Raw genomic sequence first — 22,798 nt, forward strand, 5'->3', positions numbered from 1 at the left:
TCCAGGTCACAACCCCCTGCACTGGTCCAAGTCACATGCCCCTGCACTGGTCCAGGCCACATCCCCCTGCACTGGTCCAGGTCACACCCCCCTGCACTGGTCCAGGTCACATGCCCCTGCACTGGACTAAGTCACACCTCCCTGCACTAGACGAGGTCACATCCCCTAGTCCAGTGTAAGAATCAGCCCAACAGTCTGGGACACTGATCATTTTTGTTGTATTATTTACTGTTAAAAATAAGAGACTCATCAGCTGGATTTAAAAAATTTACCTGCATTTTTCACGTTACCACCTTTGTGCTGTTAAGCTGATGCTTCACTGTGACCTTGTGGGAACTGAGGCCCATTACCTGCCTCCTGATGCTCTGCCTCTGAGTAAACCACACTTCCACGAAGTCCTCCGGCTACTCTGGGGCCTTGTTGTTGAGCCGCGGGAATCTTTCGGAGAAAAAGAGAACCCAGCGGGGACTCGGTGTTCATTTCCTCCAAGGGGCGTGTGAGAAGCAGGTGAGAGAGGGCTTGCCCCCCGAGCTCAGGCGGCCCGCAGCTCTGTCATGCTCTGAGAGCGGGCTGCGGTGCGCTGACCTGTGCTGGGACACACCAGCCTGGCCGCAGGACCGACAAAATGTGGAAGTCATACTTCCGTGGCACTAGGTAAATGGCCTGCTGCCCGGGCTCCTCCCGGGCCACTCTTCTCTCCCTTGCTCCACAATCCAGCTTCTAAAGGGTTAGCTCCCATCTCTACACTGGGCCACATGTTCCAATGTCTCAGCCATGCTTGTTCCTACTGGTTGGTCCCCAGGACACAAAATGGTTAAATTGTTTGAATGTAACTCTTGGTAAAAATTATTTTCAAGAAGTTTTTTATAGCTATCAGGTCAATCAGATTCTTACCGTACTTTTCAGTATCAGAAACCCAACAAACCATTGCTTTCTCCCCTTACAATTCAAACATGTACTTTAAGTACAAACAATCCAGTGAAAGTTTATTCCCACATTTTTCTGGTCATGCCAAAGCAAAGGTGGATGGCACAGTCTAACAGTTGTGAGCATGAATTTTGGGGTCAGACAGCGTCGCTTTTGGTTTTTGGTGCTGCTGCTTCGGTTATGGCAGGTCACACAACTTCTCTACCCCCTCCGTTTTCTCACCTGGAAGGTGGGGAAGATAACATCTACCTCACAGTGTTGCTGGGAGTGAGTGAGTGAAGGGCTCCCTGCGTGCTGGCCAGCACTTCAGCTGGGATCTTCGTGCCCCTTCGGAACGGAGTGCTCCTCTGAGCCACGCGAGGCTCCGGCTGTTAATCCATAAACAGTTCCTGCCGATGCTGCCGACTGACTCTGTAGACGTTGAGTTCAGCTCCCCAATTTTCCGTTTTCTTTTTCGGTCAGAGATTCTCTCCCTAAGGATGATTTGATTTTTAAAAAAACAGGAAGTAAAGAAAAACACAGGATTTAAAGATGAAGAACAAACTTACTGCTGGGTTTTGCACTTACGGTCTCTCCTCCTTTTGCCTGTCCAGCTGGAGGAAGTTGGCTACAACGGCGTGCCCTGCACATGAAATCTTCGGAACGTAAAGATGTATGACCTCATTCCTTGGGGTTCAAATATTTGGTTTTCAATAATTAATAACAAATATAGAAATTCCTATTCTGCCCAGCTGTTCTTTTCCTTGATAAGATTATATTTTTGAATGAAAATAACCCAGAGCTTAAGGCAAAAGCAACAGCAGCCTTCATTCTAAAAATGTCAGAAAGTGAAGATGAAAAGGGGTGTGTGTGTGTGAAGAAATAATGCCAGAGAGATGGAAACTTTGAGCACGAAACAGAGAGCAAGGGGGCTCCCGGATCCGGTGCTTGGTTCTCGTGATGACAGTATCCTGAGCTACCCATTCTCCTGTCAGTCACATGGAGACCCAGGACAAAAGGTTCTCGGTCTGAAAGATAGTGATCATTCCAAAGGACAGTGACCATTTTCATTTAAGAGTACTTCCTCTCTTCATATCTATTCTTGGTTAAAGTTCACTTGACTTATCTTGGGGAAGCCAAAGGAAGACACTAGAAATATGCCTAAGAAATGGGAGGTGTTTTGGTAAGTGGTGATAATGGAAGATTTTTTTCAAAGCAGCAATTGCAGATATGCTTCTGTTTTTTTAATGGAAAGTAATAATATAATAGATATCTTGGAATCGCCTTTCCTTTTACCAGTATAATCTCAAGCCAGCTAAACTTAGTGGTCCTTTAAAATGTATGTAAATTTGGTTCAAACTCCTGTTTCACTCATAGAAGGAAACCTGTTCTCCACTGGAAATTTTTCAAGGGAAAATATTACCTTGGTGGAATGTCTCAGCAAAAGATAAAACCAGGGAAGCATTGTTTCCTAAGCCTGATTCATCGGTGATTTTTAATCCCTGCTGCCCAGGTCCAGTTCTGAAGCCAACACATGTTGCCCAAGGCAGCAGGTGACCTCATAAATTTCCTACACCTTGAAGTCCAGCCAATATCCAGTTTTACTGCGCCTTGTTGCCTGGTGCCCCTTGGAGGAGCCAACTTTATAAGGATAGTGGCTAAGGGGTCCCAAGTAATTCTGCGTAACGACCCAGCCTCTCAAGGCTCCTTCTTGGCCACATGGTAGAGGAGAGACTGGAGCAGAAGGACTGTTCTGCAGAGACAAGAAGAGAAAGTAGGCAAGGGAACGGAGAGTTTCTAAAGCCACCTTCAGGGGCAGACTTGTTCTGTCTTCTGCCTAACGTTCCTCGTTAAGCGGATGGTGGTCTGGGTGGGTTCATCCCTTTCACCAAACCTAAGCCAAGAGCGAACCCAACAGGTGTGAGGTGGTATCTTCCTGTGGCTTTAGTGTGCATTTCTCTGATGATTAGTGACGTTGAGCATCTTTTCATACGTTCATTGGCCATCTATAAGTTCTCTTTGGAGAAATGCCTGTTCAGGTCCTCTGCCCAGTTTTCAATTGGATTGTTTGTTTTTTTTGGAGTTGAGTTGTCTGAGTTCTTTATAAATTTTGGCAAACTGTTATCAAAAACTGAAATAAAGAAGAAAGGTTAAATACAATATACGAAGAGTAAATTCTACAATCAGTATAAGCATCTTTATGAAAAAAGGTGAATTAATTGGTCAGAAGGGAAGGCCAAATGGTAAATACTGGAACTGCTAGAGATCTTTTCAGGGGTCATGAATACCTACATGTAAGAGGCAGGATTTGAACCCAGGTCACTGCATATCTCGGGGCTGTGACTCATCTTCTCTGTCCTTGTCTGGGACACGACACTGTGACTATTGCCAATCCTCCACACTCCTTCCTTCTGGTTCTTCATCCGCCTTCTCCCCGTCCCTTCCTTCTGTACTTCCTCCTCTCTCTCGCCTCTCCTTTCTTCTCCTTCTTCCTTCTTCCTGTCGTTCTGCCTTTTCTTTCTCCATTTCCTCCTCCTCCTCCGTCTTCTTTCGGCTTGTGGTTATCACAGCTACCACCTTCTGGATGTTTTCTGTGTCCCAAGTGTTGTGTCAAGCATTTTACCTGCAGTATCTCCTGGTGTTACCCTCCCCCTTTTGCCACGAGGAAATGGACACTCGAAAGCTGCCCCAGGCTCCCCAGGTTCTCACAATAGCAAGGGGCTGGGATTTGCCCCCAGTCTGCCTGGCTTCAAAGCTGGTACTGAGTCCTGGCTGGTGTGGCTCAGCGGATTGAGCACCTGCCTGCAGACCAAAAGGTCACCGGTTCGATTCCCAGTCAGGGCACATGCCTGGGTTGTGGGCCAGGTCCCCGGTTGGGGGCACATGACAGGCAGCTGATTGATGTTTCTCTCCCTTTCTTTCTCCCATTTTAAATAAAATGTTAAAAATAAAGCTGGTGCTCATAACTGCTGTGGACACAGCTCCTTGATACCCCCACATGAGTCTGTCTCAGTCTTAATTGTGCAGAAAAAAGCACGTAGTTTCCCTTCTTGGCGTGGGTTCACTTGTCCTTAGGCCTTAGACATCTTATAGGGTTTGTACATTCCAAGGTAAATAGTGAATGCCTCGCTATTGTCCTGTGTTTATGTGTAGCCTGGGTTGACCTCACCTTCACAATGACAGCCAAGTTCATGGTGCCCACACAGAGCAGTTCTGCCTTTGATTACATGCTGCTCTTACCATGGTTGGGGCACGGGGCTGGCTTTGGGTGACTTCTCTCCTGGGGACCCTCCTGGAGCTACTTAAGGGATGCTGACGACCCCTCACCCAAGACCTTTGCTTTCTTCTAGGGCCCAGTGCGATACGTCTGTGCCTCACCTTGAGTAATTCTGCGTTCTGGAAGAGGATTTATGCTTCCAGACCACAGATTATGGTTTTCAGTTGGTCACTATTATTTTTACTTGACCGTATCAATAATGCATGTTTGCAGAGGAGTGGTTTTTATCCTTCTTGAAGCAACTTGTCAAGGGATTCCCTGGGAGGAAGCCCCTCCCAGGCCTGGCCCATACATACTGTAAAGACATGTATGTAAAGGCATAAGTTCCATTTGCGAAGTCACGTGCATGATAGTTGGCCCGGCCACACCATGCTCCTGGTGCTCTCAAATATCAGAACCGAGACGGGTGAGTTTCCCATGTCCGAGGGGCACGATGGTTTTTAATCCAAGAATAAAACCAATAGACACCGTGGGAATAAAAGCCAAGAAAGAGCCAAGTCTGTCTTGCAGCACTGTCTGTAACCTGGGAAGCATCCTGAGCAGGCCTGGTAACCATGGCAACAGCTGCCGCAGCAGGTGGCTCTCAGCGCCCCGCAGGCTCAGGCTGAAGGCTAAACCCTCTAACGAAGCCTCTTCTGGGTTAAGTGGGCCCAGGGTTGTGACAGTGGCCACTGCAAGCCTTCAGCCTGAAGACCCGAGAGAGAAAATGGGAGTCTTTGTATTTTTTTAAAATCCTCACCTGAGGATAAGCTTTTTGATTTTTAGAGAGAAAGGAAGGGAGGGAGAGGGAGAGAGGGAGAGAAACATTGATTGGCTGCTTCTTGCCTGTGCCCCGACCGGGGACTGAACCCACAACCTAGGCACGTGCCCTGACCGGGAAAGAAAACGGCAGCATTTTGGTTTATGGGACTCTGCTCCAACTAACTGAGCCACACCCGCCAGGGCAAAAATACGCGAGTCTTAATCTTCACTCTATTGATTACTTTACGAGAAGATGAATGAAAAATGCTAGCAAACCTGGTGGATGTGTCCATGTAATGCAGGCTCCTCTCTTAAAAGCTGTCTGTGCTCCATTTGACACGCTCCTCCAGACGTGCGTTTGGTGCTCATCATCCACAGAGTTGGGGCGTGTTCTTTAAATATCCCTCACGTTACGTACAAAATGTACAGTCACCAACGCTGCTTCAAAGGTCAAACAGGGATTGCACAAGCCGTCCTTTCTGCAGAGTTGGCTTCACCCGAACTCCCACTGTCAGAGCCTTCGGTCTCCATCAGCTGCTCCCAGAGCCAGGCTCCCCATCAGCTCCCGCCTCAGAGAGAAAGTGGGATTCAAAGTAGCGCCTTTTTCAAGATTAAGGTCAGAGGATATAGATCTTAAGTTTCTTTTAATCTATGACTTTATCTTTTTCCTTGTGATTTATCTGTTTAAGGAGAAGGCTGGTTCGTCTTGCAGCGCTCCGCACTGTCAGGAGTTTCCCGTTGTCCTGTGTTATCTTTAGATCTGGACCAGATGCCAGAAGAGTTTAAATTTCTTTTACCCTTATTTAGTTTTGTGAATTTTGAATAATACCATTTTATTCTAATTTTTTGTTTCAGTCAATATTGCTATCTGAGTTCTGCCCTGACTGGGGTGGCTCAGTGGGTTGGGTGTCATCCCACAAACCAAAAGGTCATCAGTTTGATTCCTGGTCGGGGCACAGGCCTGGGTTGCAGGACTGGTCCCCCATCAGGGCACCTGTGAGAAGCAACTGATTGATGTTTCTCCTGCACACTGATGTTGCCTTCCCTTTCTCCCTCCCTTCCCCTCTATCTAAAAACAAATAAATACAATCTTAAAAAGAAATATCTATATAAACATGAGTTCTACCACAATTAGGGTTTATGCGTGTTATTGTTTGTACGTTATACCTCAATGAACAATAGTAAAAAATAATTGCCACCCACAAAGCCTCTGGAATCTGCCCATATAAAATAACATTTTCTAACCAACTGAGAAAAAAGAAAGTAGCCTCGTTTTCACGATGCAATTTCCACAAGAATCTTAGACACAAGATTTAGGGCATTTATTTTCAACAAAGATAATCTGTGTGTTATAAAATCGAGGAGAAAATAGAGCCTGAGATAATAAAATGTCTGGGATGGGAAGTATTGATCCTGAAAAGAGGTGTAATTTTAAGTTCTAAAGAAAGAGGAGTGCTTAGTTTGGAAATTTTGGTGACGGTAACAATGTGCCTGAATTCCAATTCACTTTGGTATAGGACAATAGCTATGTTGCAAGTTATAACGGTAAAATCCTCGTCTTTGTGGTTGGATCTTGGTTTTCTTATTCTCCAGGTGTGAGATTTTGGGTGATTTTCTTAACCTCTTCTTAGGCAATTCTTGAGTTCTAAAGTGGGGACAAAAATAACACCCACCCCCTGTACACTGTGAGGACTGAATGAGCCCATGTGATGTGCTTTTACTCTGACAGTAGGGCCAATACTGTTTAGGACATCGGTGCATGCTTTATGGCTCAGTCATGGCTAAGTGGGTCAGATCATGTGTGTACATCTGTGGAACTGTTACTGTTTAGGGTTTAGCCTGTGGGTATTTGCATACATATAGAATAATAAAAGTATAGAATGTGGTGACAGAAAGGGACAACGTTAGCCTCAGTTTTGGCTTGTGTTTGAACTTATTCAATGTGTTGGCTTGAACTTCTGGGCTTTACAGATCGCAGTAGGATCAGCTATGGGCTGTGTACACCAATGCGCCCTGGTGACGCAAAGGGTGTTCTTTTTACAACAGAGGAGAATTAGAAATTCACGTGTTGTGGTGAATGGTGTTCCCTGGGCAACTGCCAGCCTCAGCTCTAGACCTGGGAAAAGGGAACACTAAGGAATGTCAAGGATGGGGAACTGTAGACCAGGGTCTCAGCCCGTTTCCACTCTGGAGCCTTGACCCGTGGCTGTGAAAATTAAGCTCAGGGATAAAAAGAGTGGAAGGTCTCACTGCATCTTCCGATGGGTGGCTTGGGTTTTGGTCCCTAAAGTCACAGGGTGGGTTCTGCCAGAGGCTGTGTGTAAGGTCAGGAATCTGGGCTCTGGGTGGGGAGCAAGGGCAGGATCTGCCAACCAGCTCCTCTGATGACTCCTGGGTCACTTCCGCTCCCTTCTCAATGATTTCAGCTCCTGGTTCACTGCCACTGTCCCCATGACTTCTCCAGCCTTCACTCCTCATGATTTCAATACATGCAGCTGATTCATCTAACAAGGAACTTCCTTGCTCCTTGAATCCCTCTCTTCTGACAATGGTGTCCTGTACCCTAAACCCCTCCCACCCTTACGATTCATAATACCCTAGACCTCTGCAGTCCAGTATGATAGCCACTAGTTAGTCACACGTGGCTCCTTACATTTAAGTCAATTAAAATTAAGGATAAGTAACAATTTGGATCCTTGGTGGCACTGGTCAATTTCAAGTGCCCGTGGCCAGTGGCTGCCATATTGGCTGGTGCCTCACCACAGATAGTTTCATTGGAACTTTCTGGCACTGCTGTTGACTCTGTCATCACCAGTAGCTGCAGCTCCCCCAACGATCTCCGTCATATGCTCCCCACGGTCTGCCCACCACCTCCTGGCTTTTCAGGTTACCTCTGCCTAACCTGAGCTCTGGCGACCCTTTGCCTCTTCAAGAACCTATACACGATTCACCTCTATTTACTGCCCCTCCCTGAGCCTTTCCTCTCTGCTCCTTGACTCTCAATTTCCTGGTCAAACACTCAAGTCAGTGGCTGGCACATTCTCCACTCCCTGACTTCTCACGCTTGCCCGCGCTTGCCTGGGGAAACCACAGCCCTGCCTGACTCCAATTTGCCACTCATGTCTTTCTCTGCCTCCAGCCAACAGAATGGAGCCGGAGAAAAACAAACACCCACACTTAGAGTCTCACTCAACTTCATGACCGCAATCACCGGTGGGTCATTAATGCCCTGCAATTTCACAGCGCTCTGCTTTCCTGGTTCGCCTGCTTCCTTGTTCTTCTAGAAGATGCTTTCAGGCATTTCCCACCATCCTCTGCTCCATCCTCACTCTCAGCTGATGACCTTGCTTCCTTCTTCAGTGAGCACATCAGAGAGACGGGATGTCCCTGCGCTCCTCCCCGCCAGCACCTGCGGCGAGGTCCTCAGTTGTCCCTGCTGCGGAGGTCGAGGGGGGCTCTAAGCTCCTGGCGTAGATGGATTCTCCTCCTTGGGTCTAGGACCCATCCCCTGAATTTTTTTTTTTTTTAGCAATGCGCTTGCCCCTCTCATTGGCGTATTTGTTTGATTTAATAACGGCAATGGCCTCTGGGCCGACCTGTGGAACACAGTGGGCGGCCGAGAATTTCGGCTCAGTAGCCCTTCTGCTGAGGCTGCGCTATCTACAGAGCCCCTGAACCCCGCCCTCCAGCACCCGCTGTGGAAGTTCTGACCCTTCTGCTTCACCTACCTATACCTTCAGGTTTCCAAAGGTCAGCCTAGCAGCTTTCAAATCGTTTTTGGGGACAGTCTTAGTTTTCCAAAAAAAGCGAGTGGGAAGTACGGAGTTCTCCTAGTCTCCCTCCTCCTCCCTCCCAGACTTCCTCCTGTAGTATCTTGGCGCCCTGCTTACAACGGAGGAGCTAATATGGACACATTATTGATGAATGGAAGAGCACAGTTCTTGTCTTGAGCAGGTCATTTACAGTCTACTCCCCTCACCCATGTTTCAGGGGGGTCAGCCAGAGGTTGGGGCACTTTAGACACATCACTTGGGGCTCCCCTCTCTGACTCTTTCATCTCTGGGGCTCCCTTCTGATTTTGTAGGGGCAGTGGTTTCCCTGAACCCTGTCCTTCGGATTTTTTTAGGCTGCAGCATTTTTACCCATGTTTTAGCTGCCTCAGGAGGTGCTGACTTGACCTTTAAAGTCATTTGAAGGTCATCGAACCCGGAATCTCACCCTTTGCTAATCCTTCCAGGTTTCAATGTCTTCCAGAGTCTGTTTTCTGTGCCCCCGAGAGTCTTCTGCTCATATATATACATATATATATATTTTTTTTTTCTTTTTTTTTTATACATTGTTCAGAGTTCATTTCTCTTCGACTGGATTTGCTGAGTCAGTGAGTACAATTACCTTTAACTTTTGAAGAAACTGCCAAAGCGAGTTTTAAAGTGGCTGCACTTTTTTTTTTTCACATTGAAATTTTGGAAAATTTTGGTCACTCTTTCTTCAAATTACTTTTCTGCTTCCTGTCCTCTCTTCACTCTGAGACTCTCCTCACGTGTAGAGGGCTCCGTTCCTTTTTATTCAGTCTTTTTTCTTGCTGTTCTCCAGATTAGGAGTTTCCATCAATGCACCTTCAAGGCCGCAGCACCTTCTGCGTTCTCAAATTCATTACCGAGTCTTCTGGTGAAATTTCCATTCCACTTATTGGGTTTTTCACCTCCAGAATTTATTGTTGTTGTTTTCTTATTAACATTTAGAATTTCTATCTTCTTATTGAAAAATCTCTGTTGATTCATCATGGTCATAATTTCCTTTAACTTTTTTACACATGGTTTTCTTTAGTTTATTTAATATATTTATAGTAATTGCTTTGAAGTCTTTGTCAGCTAAATCCAATATTCGGTGACACTCAATGGACTTTTATTGACAAAAAATTTCCCCCTGAAGTATAGGTCATTGTTTTCTTTGCATGTCTTATAATATTTTTGTTGAAAATTTATCTTACATTGCATATTTGATCCACTTTGGATTCTTACTTTCCACCTAAATGTTTGTAATAGGCTTTTTCCCCATCATTCCTCTGTGTAGTGACTTATTTGGGCTAACTCTGCGAAAGCTGCTGTTTTCCCTGTGGAATCTAGCTGCGGCCGAATACTCGGAAACATCTCTTAAAGCCCAGTTCCCTAGGGTTCACCTCTCTGCCAGCAGCTCAGTAGTCAGCCAGGGAGGCTGTGCAGCTCCTGAACTGTATTCCTGATGGAATGGGTCTCGTCTGAGCACGAGGATTCGTCCCTAAAAACCTCTGTGCTGAAATTCAAGGTTGGGTGAGGAAAAAGGGGCAGTGGGGGCCCAAGAAGGAAACAGACCAAGGAAAACACATACTTAACAAGTGTGTTGAAGTTCAATGTGCATTCAGAAAAGAGCTCTTATCGTAAGTGCTCAGGGCACGCCTTGAACCAGAACTGAAATAAGATACAGCTTATGGGGGGGTGGGGGGGGAAGCAATGGGGGAAAAACGGGACAACTGTAATTGAAAAACAATTAAAAAAATAAAAGACACAGCTTATCACCAGAACCCTAAAAACCCACCCACATCCTGTCACTGCTATGCTGCGGGGTTGACCACTGTCTTGACTTCTAACAGTAAAGATTAATTTTGTCGCTTTTTAAATTTTGTGTCAGTAGAATCTTACGGGAAGTCCTCCTTGCTGCCTGGATTTTCTCAGCAGCGTGTCTCTGAGATTCATTTACATTTATTGCATGTTGCAGATGGCTCATTTTTCTTGCTATATGGAGTCTTATTGCTTGACTCTTATGGCCTGAGAAGTACCCAATACCTAAGCACGCCCAAGTTTTACAACAGCAAATTGCTCCTTGGACCCAAACGATGTGCGTATTTGGACAAAGGGCAGAGAAGAAAAAAGAAAACAAAATCAGGCTGTGGTCCGAACACTGTGCGAACTTCACAGACTGTGTGTATGCTCATTGCAGAGTCTGCAAGGTGTCGGGAGCGTTTATTCTATAACTTTATAGTTTTATTTCCTCCTTTCTCGAGCTTGCTCTCTGAGTCCCCGGTCATCCCGAGGGAGCATTTTATGGGGGAGGATTTCTATGATGCTCATTTTATTTCATGAAAACATAGCGAAATAAAACTGTCCCTACAACCTCTGTCGCCTGGCTTAATAACCCCTCATTATCTTAGAAAAACATTTCCTCCAGATGAAGCGCCGCAGATTAAAGTGACTCCCAGGGCAGAAGCTGGAGGAGGGGCTGTGTTAGCCATTGGACTGGGTCGCTCCCAAATCCGTAGGTTGAAATCCTTACCCCTATTGCTACAGAAAGTGACTGTTTTTGGAGATAGGGTTTTTTTATCGAGTTAAAATGAGGTCATTATAGCGGCCCCTAATCTAATATGACTGGTGTCCTTATAAACAGGGGGAATTTGGAGCCAGACTTGCAGATGGGGAGAAAGCCATGTGAACATGAACAGGGTCATCTGCAAGCGGAGGGGAGAGGGTAGAACAGTCTTCCTTGCAGTCCTCAGAGGGAACCAGTCTCCCCAACACCTTGACTGCAGACCTCTAGTCTCCAGAACTGTGAGACAATACATTTCTGTTGTTTAAGCCACCCAGTCTGGGGTCCTATGTTATGGCAGCCCCGGGACACAAAAACAGGGAGCATGACAGGTCAGAGCTATGTACGAAGCCTCAAGTATGATGGTGAGAAAGAGGGATGCATACACATATATGTATATATATGCATATATATGTATACACACACACATTTGTGTAATCTCATTTTATTTTGGTATGAGGAATGGGGGATCCTTTTAAATAGGGGATAGTGCATGCTTCTCAGTGGGTGTATTTGGATGGTGCTCAGCTGTCAACTTCTGTCCCCCGGGAGGGTGGCCTCTACAGCAAGGTTATGAGCAGCTGCTTCAGAGTTCACCTTGGGTAGGTACCCTGAGGACTGAATGGTGTATTTAGAAATGATTTTGTCACTTTGGGTTTAGAACATCCTGTTTTCCCAGCCTTACTAAGTCTGATGCCTCTGACCCCCCCTGCCATAAAAGCTCATTAGCATTTTTGGATTCAAAAAAGACCTCCCATCTTTGGGACGACCCACCCAGGGCTGTTCCCCGCGGTTTGTGTCTGGGTGGTGACTGTGGCGTCTGCAGGTCCTGAAATAGCTCTGCAGTATTTGGATTATTTTACAGAAGGCATGTACTTTCCATGTTTTTAGTGCAAGGACGGGGAAAACTGTGTGCTCCTTTGCTTTCATTCCCAAACATCTTTATGATACCCCGAGAGAAACATCGATTGGTTGCCTCTTGTATGCCCCCAACTGGGGACTGAACCTGCAACCCAGGCACGTGCCCTGGCTGGGAATCTAACCAGAGACCTTTTGCTTTGCAGGACGATGTCCAAACAATGGAGCCACACTGGTCAGGGCTGGACTGTAGATTCTTAAAAGGGAAAGTTTGGAAAAACGAAATGATGATTCAGAACTCACAAATGACACTAGATGGAAAGGCATCTGGAGGACACAGAGGCTGCCCCGGAAGGTCCGAGAGCTCAGCCTTGAGAAATAGGGAGCAAAGGGTCGAGAGGCAGGCGCGCCATTCAAATGGAAGAAAACTCTTCGGCAGGGACCTGTAAGAGGAGGGTCAGGAGGAGTGCACGACCTTCTGTGAGGAAGATGCGCTTGAGCCATACGAGGAGAAAAGCCCACAGAATCACTCAGTCGATGGTCTGCCAACAGGTCTTCCGGTTGGAAAGAGCAGAACAATATCTAAAGGGAAGTAGGCATAGGGGAGCTGAGAGATCGTCAGAAAATCGAACAAGCATTGAAATGGCAGATCGATGCTCAGCTCTGGACAGGCCACACTCCAGAGTACTTCTCAGCTCCTGCTCACACTGTTGAGGATGCATAGTCATGGGAAGGGGACTAGGACCAGACCCGGGTGAGTTTCCTTCAGAAAAAGGGGAGAACAGAGACTCTCTGGACTGGTAAACTTCAAGCCTGTCCCTGTGGCTTCTGCAATGGTGTGTGAAACAGACAGTTTCTGGACATTTACAAAAGGAGGTAATGAACACTGAGTGCCAACTGAGGTTCCTGATGAACAAAAACATAACCAATTAGCCTCATTTTTCTTCTTGTTTTCAATTAGGACTACTTTATGCTTGTTTCCAACTCATTAAAATACTTGATGAAGATTCTCACAGAAATATTCTTCGCTAAGGTGGGGAAATAGGGAAATGCGAGGCTAGAGACCAGAAGGTGGGTCTTAACTGTTGAACGACTGTCTTCAAATAGAGTTGGTTAAGGACATGGTTTTGAGGTAGAGCGCTATAATCTTGCGCCGCAGGTCTCGGTCCCAGGACGGATCTTTGTTGCCAGTCAGGCAGATGAAGACTTAGGAGATTTTACTTATGAGAGTGCAGGGTGCTTGCACGCGGTCACTGTGTCTTGTAGAAATTCATGTCTCACATGAGACACTGGCTAATGACATGCACCTAGGGGATCCTCAGTTAAGTATGTCTTGAGTGAATCAGTGAAGAAACAGATGCATGTGAATTAAATATCCAAATCACAAAAAGCCAAGTGGAAATTCCCATTGTATCCTCAAGATGAAAACACTTCTCTAAATGCTGGGACATTTGCCAGGAACCAGCCTAAGATTTAAAAAGAGAAAATGCACATTTCTGCCTGTAGTTTTATCACCCACCTCCCTGACTGCATGAGTGATGCCTAGGACAAAGACCTGGAGACTTAATTGACAATGAGTTAAAAATGGGGCACAACTTAGGGCTCTGGAAAAGCTTAGGCCACATTGATAGAGAGATGGTGTCCAAGTGGTCGCTTCATTCTCTGTGGCAGACAGATCACACCTGGAGTATTTTACCCATTGGTATGTGTGACATATTTTCAGAAGGAATGTCCGGATTGGACCAGAAATAGGCAATTGAAAACCATCATTACACAGAACTGGTTAAAAGGATGAGGAACATTTAACCGAGGAGAAGAGAAGCTTGGAGGTGAACTTGTTGCTAGAATTACATACCAGATTAGTGCTGGGCCATGAAGCCACTGCATGCAGATCCACAGAGGGAATTCGAAAAACTGAGGACTTCCAGGGGTTTCTACAGGCTGTTAACTTTTTGGGAAAAGGATGCCGGCCCAATAGGTTTTTGATTATCCTTTGCATGTCAATCAGAGGAAATTTAAATTCAAACAATCTCTTGCTTTCAATGATTAGCTTAGCATTGTTATAAGAATAATGCAGTTTCTATTATTTAAATAAGTAGGGCTCTAAAGAGTTCTTTGGGCCCTGGCTGGTGTGGCTCAGAGCAATGCGTGCCAACCTGTGAGCTGAAAGGTCGCTGGTTCGATTCCCAGTCAGGGCGCATGCCTGGGTTGTGGGAGCTGTGCCCAAGGGCTCTGGGTGATGGGCAAAGCCAGGGCTGCATTCCAGAGGCTCTGAACACGTATAACCATCACATCACACAGGAATACTTCAAATAGCTGAGAGCAAACAACCATCAACTTAGAATTCTACGCCCAGCGAGGAGTCACTGAAGAGAGCGCAACATGCGACACTTTCAGACAAACAAAGGGAGAACTCCACTGTCCCTGAAAAAGACCACTAAAGATAAAAGGATGAACTACAGAAAATAAAAGTCACCATGAACAATGTTGGACTCTACAGAAAGGGAAGGTGAGAGGCAGAATGACATCACTGGGATGGGAGGCACCAGAGTGGGGAGACCGTACCCCACCTTGGGAGGCCTGCGTGCACAGTAGGCCCAGAGGAGAGATTAACTTTGGACTTATGCCGTGTATGTCTAGTCTAATTTTAAGGACAACCACCCAAAGAATAGAAAGAGAAAGCATAATTTCCAAACTAGAGTTGACGCAGTGAAAAATTCACGTATAACTTTTGACCTTCCCCCCAACTGAACTGCTAATAACCTACCTACTATTGACTGGGAGCTTTACTGATAACATCGTTCGTCATTGGCAGCCGTCTGTCTCGAGAGACGATGGTGTAGCTTCTTAAGAGTCTATCTGCACCGCCGAGAATGGTTGTGCAGTCCGACTCGGGAGTGACACGGTATCTGTCTCCTCCCGTGTTGAATCGACATCTTGCGATGACGCTGGAGTGTCCTCTCCAGTGAAGCTGAAGCTACAGAGCCTGGGCAGGGTGATATGGAGGGTCTGCTGTTGCCCATGCAGCAGACCCCCCTCTCTTCGCAGCTGAAGGGTCCAAGGGAAAGACGGAGTCAATACAGCTTGGCTTCAGGTGCGCCGCAGGAGTTGCCGGTGTTGACTGCAACGTCAAACCGCCTTAGGGACTCCGGCTCCGGATTTTCTGTCGGGATTTACTCCCTTAGCCTTTCCCCTGAAGAGGTATGCCGCAAGGCAGCGGAAGGTTTTTGGAGTCAGAGTTTTCCTTCTCTGATAACATAAGCAGTCGATTAATGCATATTTTATATGTTGTATATTATATACTATATTCTTACAATTGGGTAAGCTAAAGAGAAGAAAATGTTATTGAGGAGAAGAAAATACATTTACTGTATATACTGAAAAAAAAAAAATCCGTGTATAAGCAGACCCATGCAGTTTAAACCAGAGTTGTTCAAGGATCAACTGTATAGAGAAAAAATAGAGAGAACTCAATTTATCTAATAATTATTCTGATTAAAATATTCAAAGTCATAGTGATCCTCTTCTCTTGGGTATTTGTTATTGGATGTGAATTAAATGGGACTCTCATGCTGGGAGGAAGGACACTAACTAACCTACCCTGAGTGTCTACTGTGTGCTGGCTGTTCTGCTTACGTTGTGTAAGTGAATCTTTACAGTAATCCTATAAAGTAATGTGTATTGCCCCCAATTTACAGGTACAGACATCAAGGGTCAGAGAGTGTACATGACCTGTTTACAATCACACAGCTTTTATGAGGCAGGCTGTAGCTTCTAACATGACATTGACTTGGAGGCCAGGATATTTCCACTCCCCTGGGCTTTCCGAACTCTGAAGGCGCAGAGAGCTTTGTAAGGGACTGGCGATCCCGTGTGTGCCCCTAGGGTTGCGCAGGTCCTGGATAAACTCTTGCTCTTACATATCCTCTGTTGTTCAGATATGTGAAGAGGCAAGGCTATTTAAAACAGTCATTTAAAATTTATCAGGCTTTTCACCAGTGTTTTATCTTCTCAGGCAACAGATGTCATCATGGGGTGGGGTGGGGTGACCCAGGACATCTTTTGTATATGAAGAAAAGACAGCAAGCAGTCCTCTTACTAAATGTGTAGGAATACTTGAACTTGGCTTTTCACCCAAGACCCCCAAAGACCCCAGCCGCCCATCCCTGCGTAGACCCTGTTCTCGGGAGTGCGGAGACTTACTCTGCCTTCCTGCGAAGAAAAGAGCGAATGCTCTGCCCCTTTCATTTTAGCCCTGCATGTCACAGCTAATCCTAACAAGATTTGAGTTAGCACTGAAGGATTTAAATGAATCTTTACCGAGGTGTTAACACCTGCTGCTCTGGATCTCAGCGCACCCCCGTTCTCTCAATCACTCAGTCACCTGCACTTGCCGAGGGCCCTGTCTGAGGGTGGTGACCAGCTTGCCCACGGTTATGAACTTGCCTTAGGAAGGCCCTTGGCTTCAGACTCCTTTACATGGCTCTCCCATTTTGTCAGTACATATTTCTATTTAGTCTCCTTTTTCTACTCGACACATCTTTATCTAAATTGATGCCTGTTCAATACTTCCTGTACTTTATCAAAGGAGTGGTATAATTCACCTTTCTGTAATTATTATTATTACTATTTTGCCTGGAGGCAAGCTGTTCTGCTGTGTTTCTAGCCACGCACCACTGTGGGCGAAGTCAGCCCAGGGATGTGGCAGTTGGCGTTCCCAGAAAACACCGGGCATTCCTGGCCCTGGTGGGGCAGAGATATGGGCTAGGACTGGACAGATAAGTGGGTTCAGCTGCTGGGAAGTCCAGCCCAAAGGCCAAGGTCTGAGGGAAGCGGGACAGAGCCTTTAGCCTTCAGAACTGAAGGGTTGATAAGGTCTGAGTGCAAATGGGCTTGGTATGGGCGTGCTTGATTGTCGCAAATGTAGCTCAGCCCCAGATCTGGAAAACCACAGGGAGCATGATGGCACTCAGGGCCCACTCCACACACCAGTTTTCCCTCGGGGAACCAGGCCTGCGTTTCTATAATAGCTTAAAAGCCTGTTTTCTGCTAACGGAACCGCTCATCCTGGGCTGAGAACAACAGATGTTCGGCATGTAACCTTGATGCAGTTTCTCAGGGTGTATTCTGGGCTGATTTTCAAGGACAGGATGTGGCCAGATCAGTTGTCCTTATCATCCATGCATGTGTAACATTCTTTTCTCTGTTATAGAAGAATAATAATCATATAAGGCAATGATTGGCACAATGATTCATAACTTTCTCGGATGTAATCCGCCTAGAGAGTTAATAAAAGCCCGTCCAGGCGGGGGCAAACCGCGCTTTCTCCTCTGGAAAGTGGCCAGTTCTGTGCCCTCTTCTACGCAGGTTCTTGCCGTTGCTGTGCATTTATTCATTTCATCCGCAACACCGTGGACCCTGCTGGTCGGAGGTCCGTGACAGCTTGGAGTCCCCGTTTCACTTCCTCAGTCCCAGTTTATGGCCATTGCCTCAGTGTCCTTCCTGACTGAGCACTTGTCTTCCAGTGTCTATTATTTGCAGGTGGGGAAAGTCAGGGGGGCTTATGTGCCAGAAAGGAGGAGTTCATGTGGTTATCCTTGAGCACCAGAAGCGGATAGGCTGGGATGAGCCCCTAAGTGTACCTGTTGGGCAAAACAATACCCATAGTTCACTGGGTAGGAAACCACAGTCAGATCTGATCATTCGTAGCCAAGTGATGCTGTAAGTGGGGATTCATCCCTTACAATCCCTCCCCTGGTCCTCCTGCTCCCTGAGACTATGAGACCACCAGGCAAAGAAAAGGCAAGTCATCCCACCTTCCGGTCCACCCTCTCCTCTCAGTTTCAGTTTGCCATGGAATCAGGATGACCAAGGAAGTTAGAAATTGACGTTTCATGACTAAACAATGGTGAACAAATCACGTCCCTTTACATGTATTCTAATCATTAATCATATCAGAATGAAAGGAAATATTCTTCTCTAAGGCATAATGTATCTAAATTTATGTGGCTATTATCAGGAATTACCTGAAAGTAGGACCATGTTATAAACAGATCTTCAATGCTTCATCTTAAAACATAAAATGTGTTATGATGATCCTCAATCAAGAAGGGTATTTACGTATAGAAACAAAATCTTTCTCAAAACAAATTAGTTGGTAGATAGTTAAGACATCAGTTTTTGCCCCTGAACATGAGTGTCATTTTTCTCAACCTGAACAGTATGAAATCACTAAGACATAGCTATAGTGACAACAAATTACGTCCATAAAATTAACCTAAGAAGACTTAATTCTTCTTTGAATTTGTTAGATTTTCTTACACTCTGGGTTTGATAAACAAAAGAGCTCTTGCGATAGTTTTGACTTAATTAAAAGCTGGAGCCCGAGCTGGTGTGGCTCAGGGGATTGAGCACCGGCCTGTGAACCAAAAGGTCACCACTTTGATTCCCAGTCAGGGCACGTGTCTGGGCTTCGGGCCAGGTCCCCAGGTGGGGGTGTGCGAGAGGCAAGTGACCAATCTATCTCTCATACATCGATGTTTCTCTCCCTCTCCTTCTCCCTCTCTTTTCCACGCTCTAAAAATAAATAAATAAATAAAATATTTAAAAACATCTGGAGAACACCAAACAAACTCAATTATTTTTGTTGTACCCTTTTTCAGAAGGCGAAGGAGCCAATATTTGTGTTTACCTAGTGGTGCCTAGGAGCCTGAAAGATATTTTAGGTGTCAAAGACATCTTAGCAGCTTCATGATTCTAAATTTGGGGCCTGAATGTGGGAAAACAATATTAAAATGACTTCTCGGAAAAGACTGGCCACAAAACAAAAAATAGTTATTGACATCCTCATTAGTAAGAGTGAATATACAGCACTGAAAATGAACATAGGGCCCTGACGGCTGTGACTCAGTGGTTTGGGCATCATCCCATGAACCAAAAGGTTGTCAGTTCAATTCCTGGTCAGGGCACATGCCTGGGTTGTGGGCCAGGTCCCTGGTTGGGGGCGTGCGAGAGGCAATCGATAGATGTATTTCTCGCACATTCATGTTTCTCTCCCTCTCTTTCTTCCTCCCTTCTCCTCTGTCTGAAAAATAAATAAAATCTTAAAAAAAAAATAAAATGAAGATAGGGAAGCTGACATCATAATAATTGAGAGTATTAATCCTTCCAAAGGAAGAATCCGTATTGCTTCATCCAAAACGACCTATGACCCCCTACTCTGGAGCTGGCCAGCCTGGAGTCTACCACAGATTGCACTAAAAATTCTGGAGGAACACAAACGACAATTACCTGATGCCTGTGAAAAGGAAAATAATGGGCAGATTCAGGAGAGGGTCCAAGTGTAACACAGTGACCCATAGGGGGTGGGTTTCCTGTTTTGTTTTTTTCTTTCATCTTCTTAGCTGTCAGCTTTGACCTGTGGGTTGTCCTAGCTGCGAATTGATGTCCTGAGTGTGGGCAGCAAATATCTGAAGCGGAGCCCAATTTTGCTCAGTGCCTAGTGTTGTGCCTGACTCTCCCGGGACTCCTTGTGGATTGCTGTTGCGTGAAGGACCCACGAAGGGAACCCAGTTTGCAGCCACCACTGTAAGGTCTGTGATTTTCTCAGTTGGGGGATGTCTGGCCGAGATGGCAAAGACAGGAGGTGTTTGTAGTTGGGATTTAACACTCAGTTTGGATTCAACAGGGGCAGGTAACCTGAAGTGGGAGCTAAAAGTGATTGCAGAGAATGCCCAGTAAATTAAAAAGAAATGTTTTCAAGAGCAATTAAAAATACTTTATTGATTATGCTATTAAAGTTGTCCCAATTTCCCCTCCTTTGCCCCACTCTACCCAGTACACCCCATTCCTGCCGAAAATCTCCCCCCTTGTTCATATCCATGGGTCATGCATATAAGGTCTTTGGCTTCTTCATTTCCTATACAGTATTCCCTCACTTATCAGGGGTATTATGTTCTAGAACCCCCCGGGATAGGTGAAAATCCGCGAAGTAGGAAACTTACATTTATTTTAGTATATATATATATATATATACACATATATATATATATATATATATATATATCGTCGTCGTCGTCGTCGTCGTCGGCAGCCGTCCGTCTCGAGAGACGATGGTGTAGCTTCTCAAGAGTCTATCTGCACCGCCGAGAATGGCTGTGTGCAGTCCGACTCGGGAGTGACATCGTATCTGTCTCCTCCCCTGTTGAATCGACATCTTGCGATGACGCTGAAGCTACAGAGCCTGGGCAGGGTGATATGGAGGGTCTGCTGTTGCCCATGCAGCAGACCCCCCCTCTCTTCGCAGCTGAAGGGTCCAAGGGAAAGACGGAGTCAATACAGCTTGGCTTCAGGTGCGCCGCAGGAGTTGCCGGTGTTGACTACAACGTCAAACCGCCTTAGGGACTCCGGCTCCGGATTTTCTGTCGGGGTTTACTCCCTTAGCGTTTCCCCTGAAGAGGTATGCCGCAAGGCAGCGGAGGTTTTTTGGAGTCAGAGTTTTCCTTCTCTGATGTGCCCTGACTGGAAGATCGAACCAGCGACACTTAGCTCGCAGGCCGACGCTCAATCCACTGAGCTAAACCAGCCAGGGCCAATATATATATATATATATATATATATATATATATATATATATATAAATAAAGGCTTAATAAGCTCTTCCCACACACTTATAAGCCGTTCCCAGTCCCTTATTAACCTTTCCCACTCCCTTATTAACCTTTTCCACACTTTTATGAACACTACTTAGGTTCTTCAACATATTCTACGCTCTTAAACCTACCTAACTTTAACAACATACATATACAGTACTACAAAATCTTGCGATATAGCGAAAAATCCGCGATAAATAATTAAATATAATATCTTAAAAAATCCCGTGATACAGTGAGGCCGTGATGAGTGAACTGCAATATAGAGAAGGACTCCTGTAGCTTTATTTTACATCTCTTGATGCAAGTGTGTCAACCATAAGAGGTCTCCTCGTCTGTTAGGTGGGCTATCTCCTCGTTGCTTAGTTCTCCCACTGGAACCTTGATCCGTTCTCTCTCTTGGGCCATGCCTCTCTGTCTCCTCAACTCGACAGGTTCCTGTGTTTACCTGTGTCTTACGTAGAGCTGTCGCACCTGTGACGTTTAAGGGGCGGAACCTTAGGGATTTGTCACTACAAGGTGACCCATTTCACCACGTTGTGGCGCTGTGTGTGGGGGAGGGGTCTGGGAGGGAACAATGCCACCTGCCTGGCACTCGCCCCTTTTCCAGGCACTTCTGCCACTTCCTGTATGAGATTGGCGCTCCTCTAGCTGTTGCCCTGCCCATCGTTCCCAGAGTGGGTGGGTCTGCGGACGTTCTAGGACCGTGGGGGCCCTTTAAACAAGCGGACTCTGCTGAGACCGGCAATTTCTTCCTCCGCCCCAACTCCCACTGGTCTGCACAGTCAGAAGCAATGAGGATTGATTTTCCCTGGTGCTGGGAACGTGAGCTGTGGGGTCTGGTGAGGAGCTGGGAACGCTCCCCAGGTGTACCTCCTGACTTTTATAATGTGTGCCTGCGCTTTCCGCCAGCCTGCTGCTGCCACTGCTGCCACCACACTACATCCTCTCCATGCCGGCTCCACCCCTCCCACCTGTCTGGATGAGTATTTCTTCTTTATATCTTTGTTAGACTTTCATGTAGCTTGATTTTCTGGAACTTTTGGTTGTCTCCAGTTTTGAGGTAGTTGTGTTCCTTCTTAGTTGTGGAGGGAGATATAGAATTTCTACCTACACCTCCATCTTGGCTGAAAAGCCCTGTAGCCTTCATTTCTGTCTGGGCCTTTTTAAAAATTATTTATTTGTTTGTTTATTTATTTTTAGAGAGAGGGGAAAGGAGAAAGAGAGGGAGAGAAACATCACTGTGTGGTTGCCCCTCACTCGTGCCCCCAACTGGGGACCTGACGTGCAACCTAGTCATGTGCCCTGACTAGGAATCAAACCAGTGACACTTGGCTCGTAGGCCGACACTCAATCCACTGAGCCACAGCAGCCAGGGCTGTCTGGGTCTTTTTTATGCTGTTGAAGTACCCAATGAGTTCTCTGAGTACCCTAATAACCAGTGTTTTGAATTCTGTATCTGATAGATTGTTTATTTCCATTTTGTTTAGATTTTCTTTTCCTGGAGTTTTGGTCTCTTCTTTCATTTGGGACATGTTTCCTTGTCTCTTCATTTTATCAGCCTCCTTGCTTTTGTTTCTATGCATCAGGGAGAGCTGCTTTGACTCCCTGTCTTAGTAGCGTGGCCTATTGTAGAAAAGCTCACCGGTAAGTTGGATGGAGCAGAGACTTAGGTAGTCACCAGGGAAGGGCAACTCGAGTGAACCAGGTTGAAGGAATCTCAGATACGGTGTCGCCGCTCTGTGGCTCTGTGTGGAGGAGGCTCAGAGAGGGGACAACGCTGCTGCTTGGCTTCTGGAGTTTTGTTTGGGAGGAAGCTGTCCACCAGCACGCACCCTGAGCCAGACCCTTCAGTTCCTCTCCATGTGCCACCGGTGGTGCCCTTCCAGTGGCTGTCCCAGTGCAGGAGCCCAGACAGAGTGAGCCTGCCTAAGTCCTAAGTCCATTGCAGGCCCTTTAAGAGAAGACACCTGAGAATCCTGCAGTTTCTTCCACCCCCCACCCCCCACTGGTTTTTACAGCCAGA

At 46.2% G+C, this 22,798-nt stretch overlaps 1 pseudogene; it reads right to left on the minus strand.

Moving 5' to 3' along the window:
* Nucleotides 1–2,604: 2,604 nt before the first annotated feature.
* The window catches only part of LOC150020560 (tropomodulin-2-like), a 32,469-nt pseudogene continuing 12,275 nt past the window's right edge, over nucleotides 2,605–22,798 (minus strand).

The sequence above is a fragment of the Furipterus horrens genome, unplaced genomic scaffold (genome assembly GCF_987537825.1).
Source record: "Furipterus horrens unplaced genomic scaffold, mFurHor1.1.pri manual_scaffold_1, whole genome shotgun sequence".
Lineage (NCBI taxonomy): Eukaryota > Metazoa > Chordata > Mammalia > Chiroptera > Furipteridae > Furipterus > Furipterus horrens.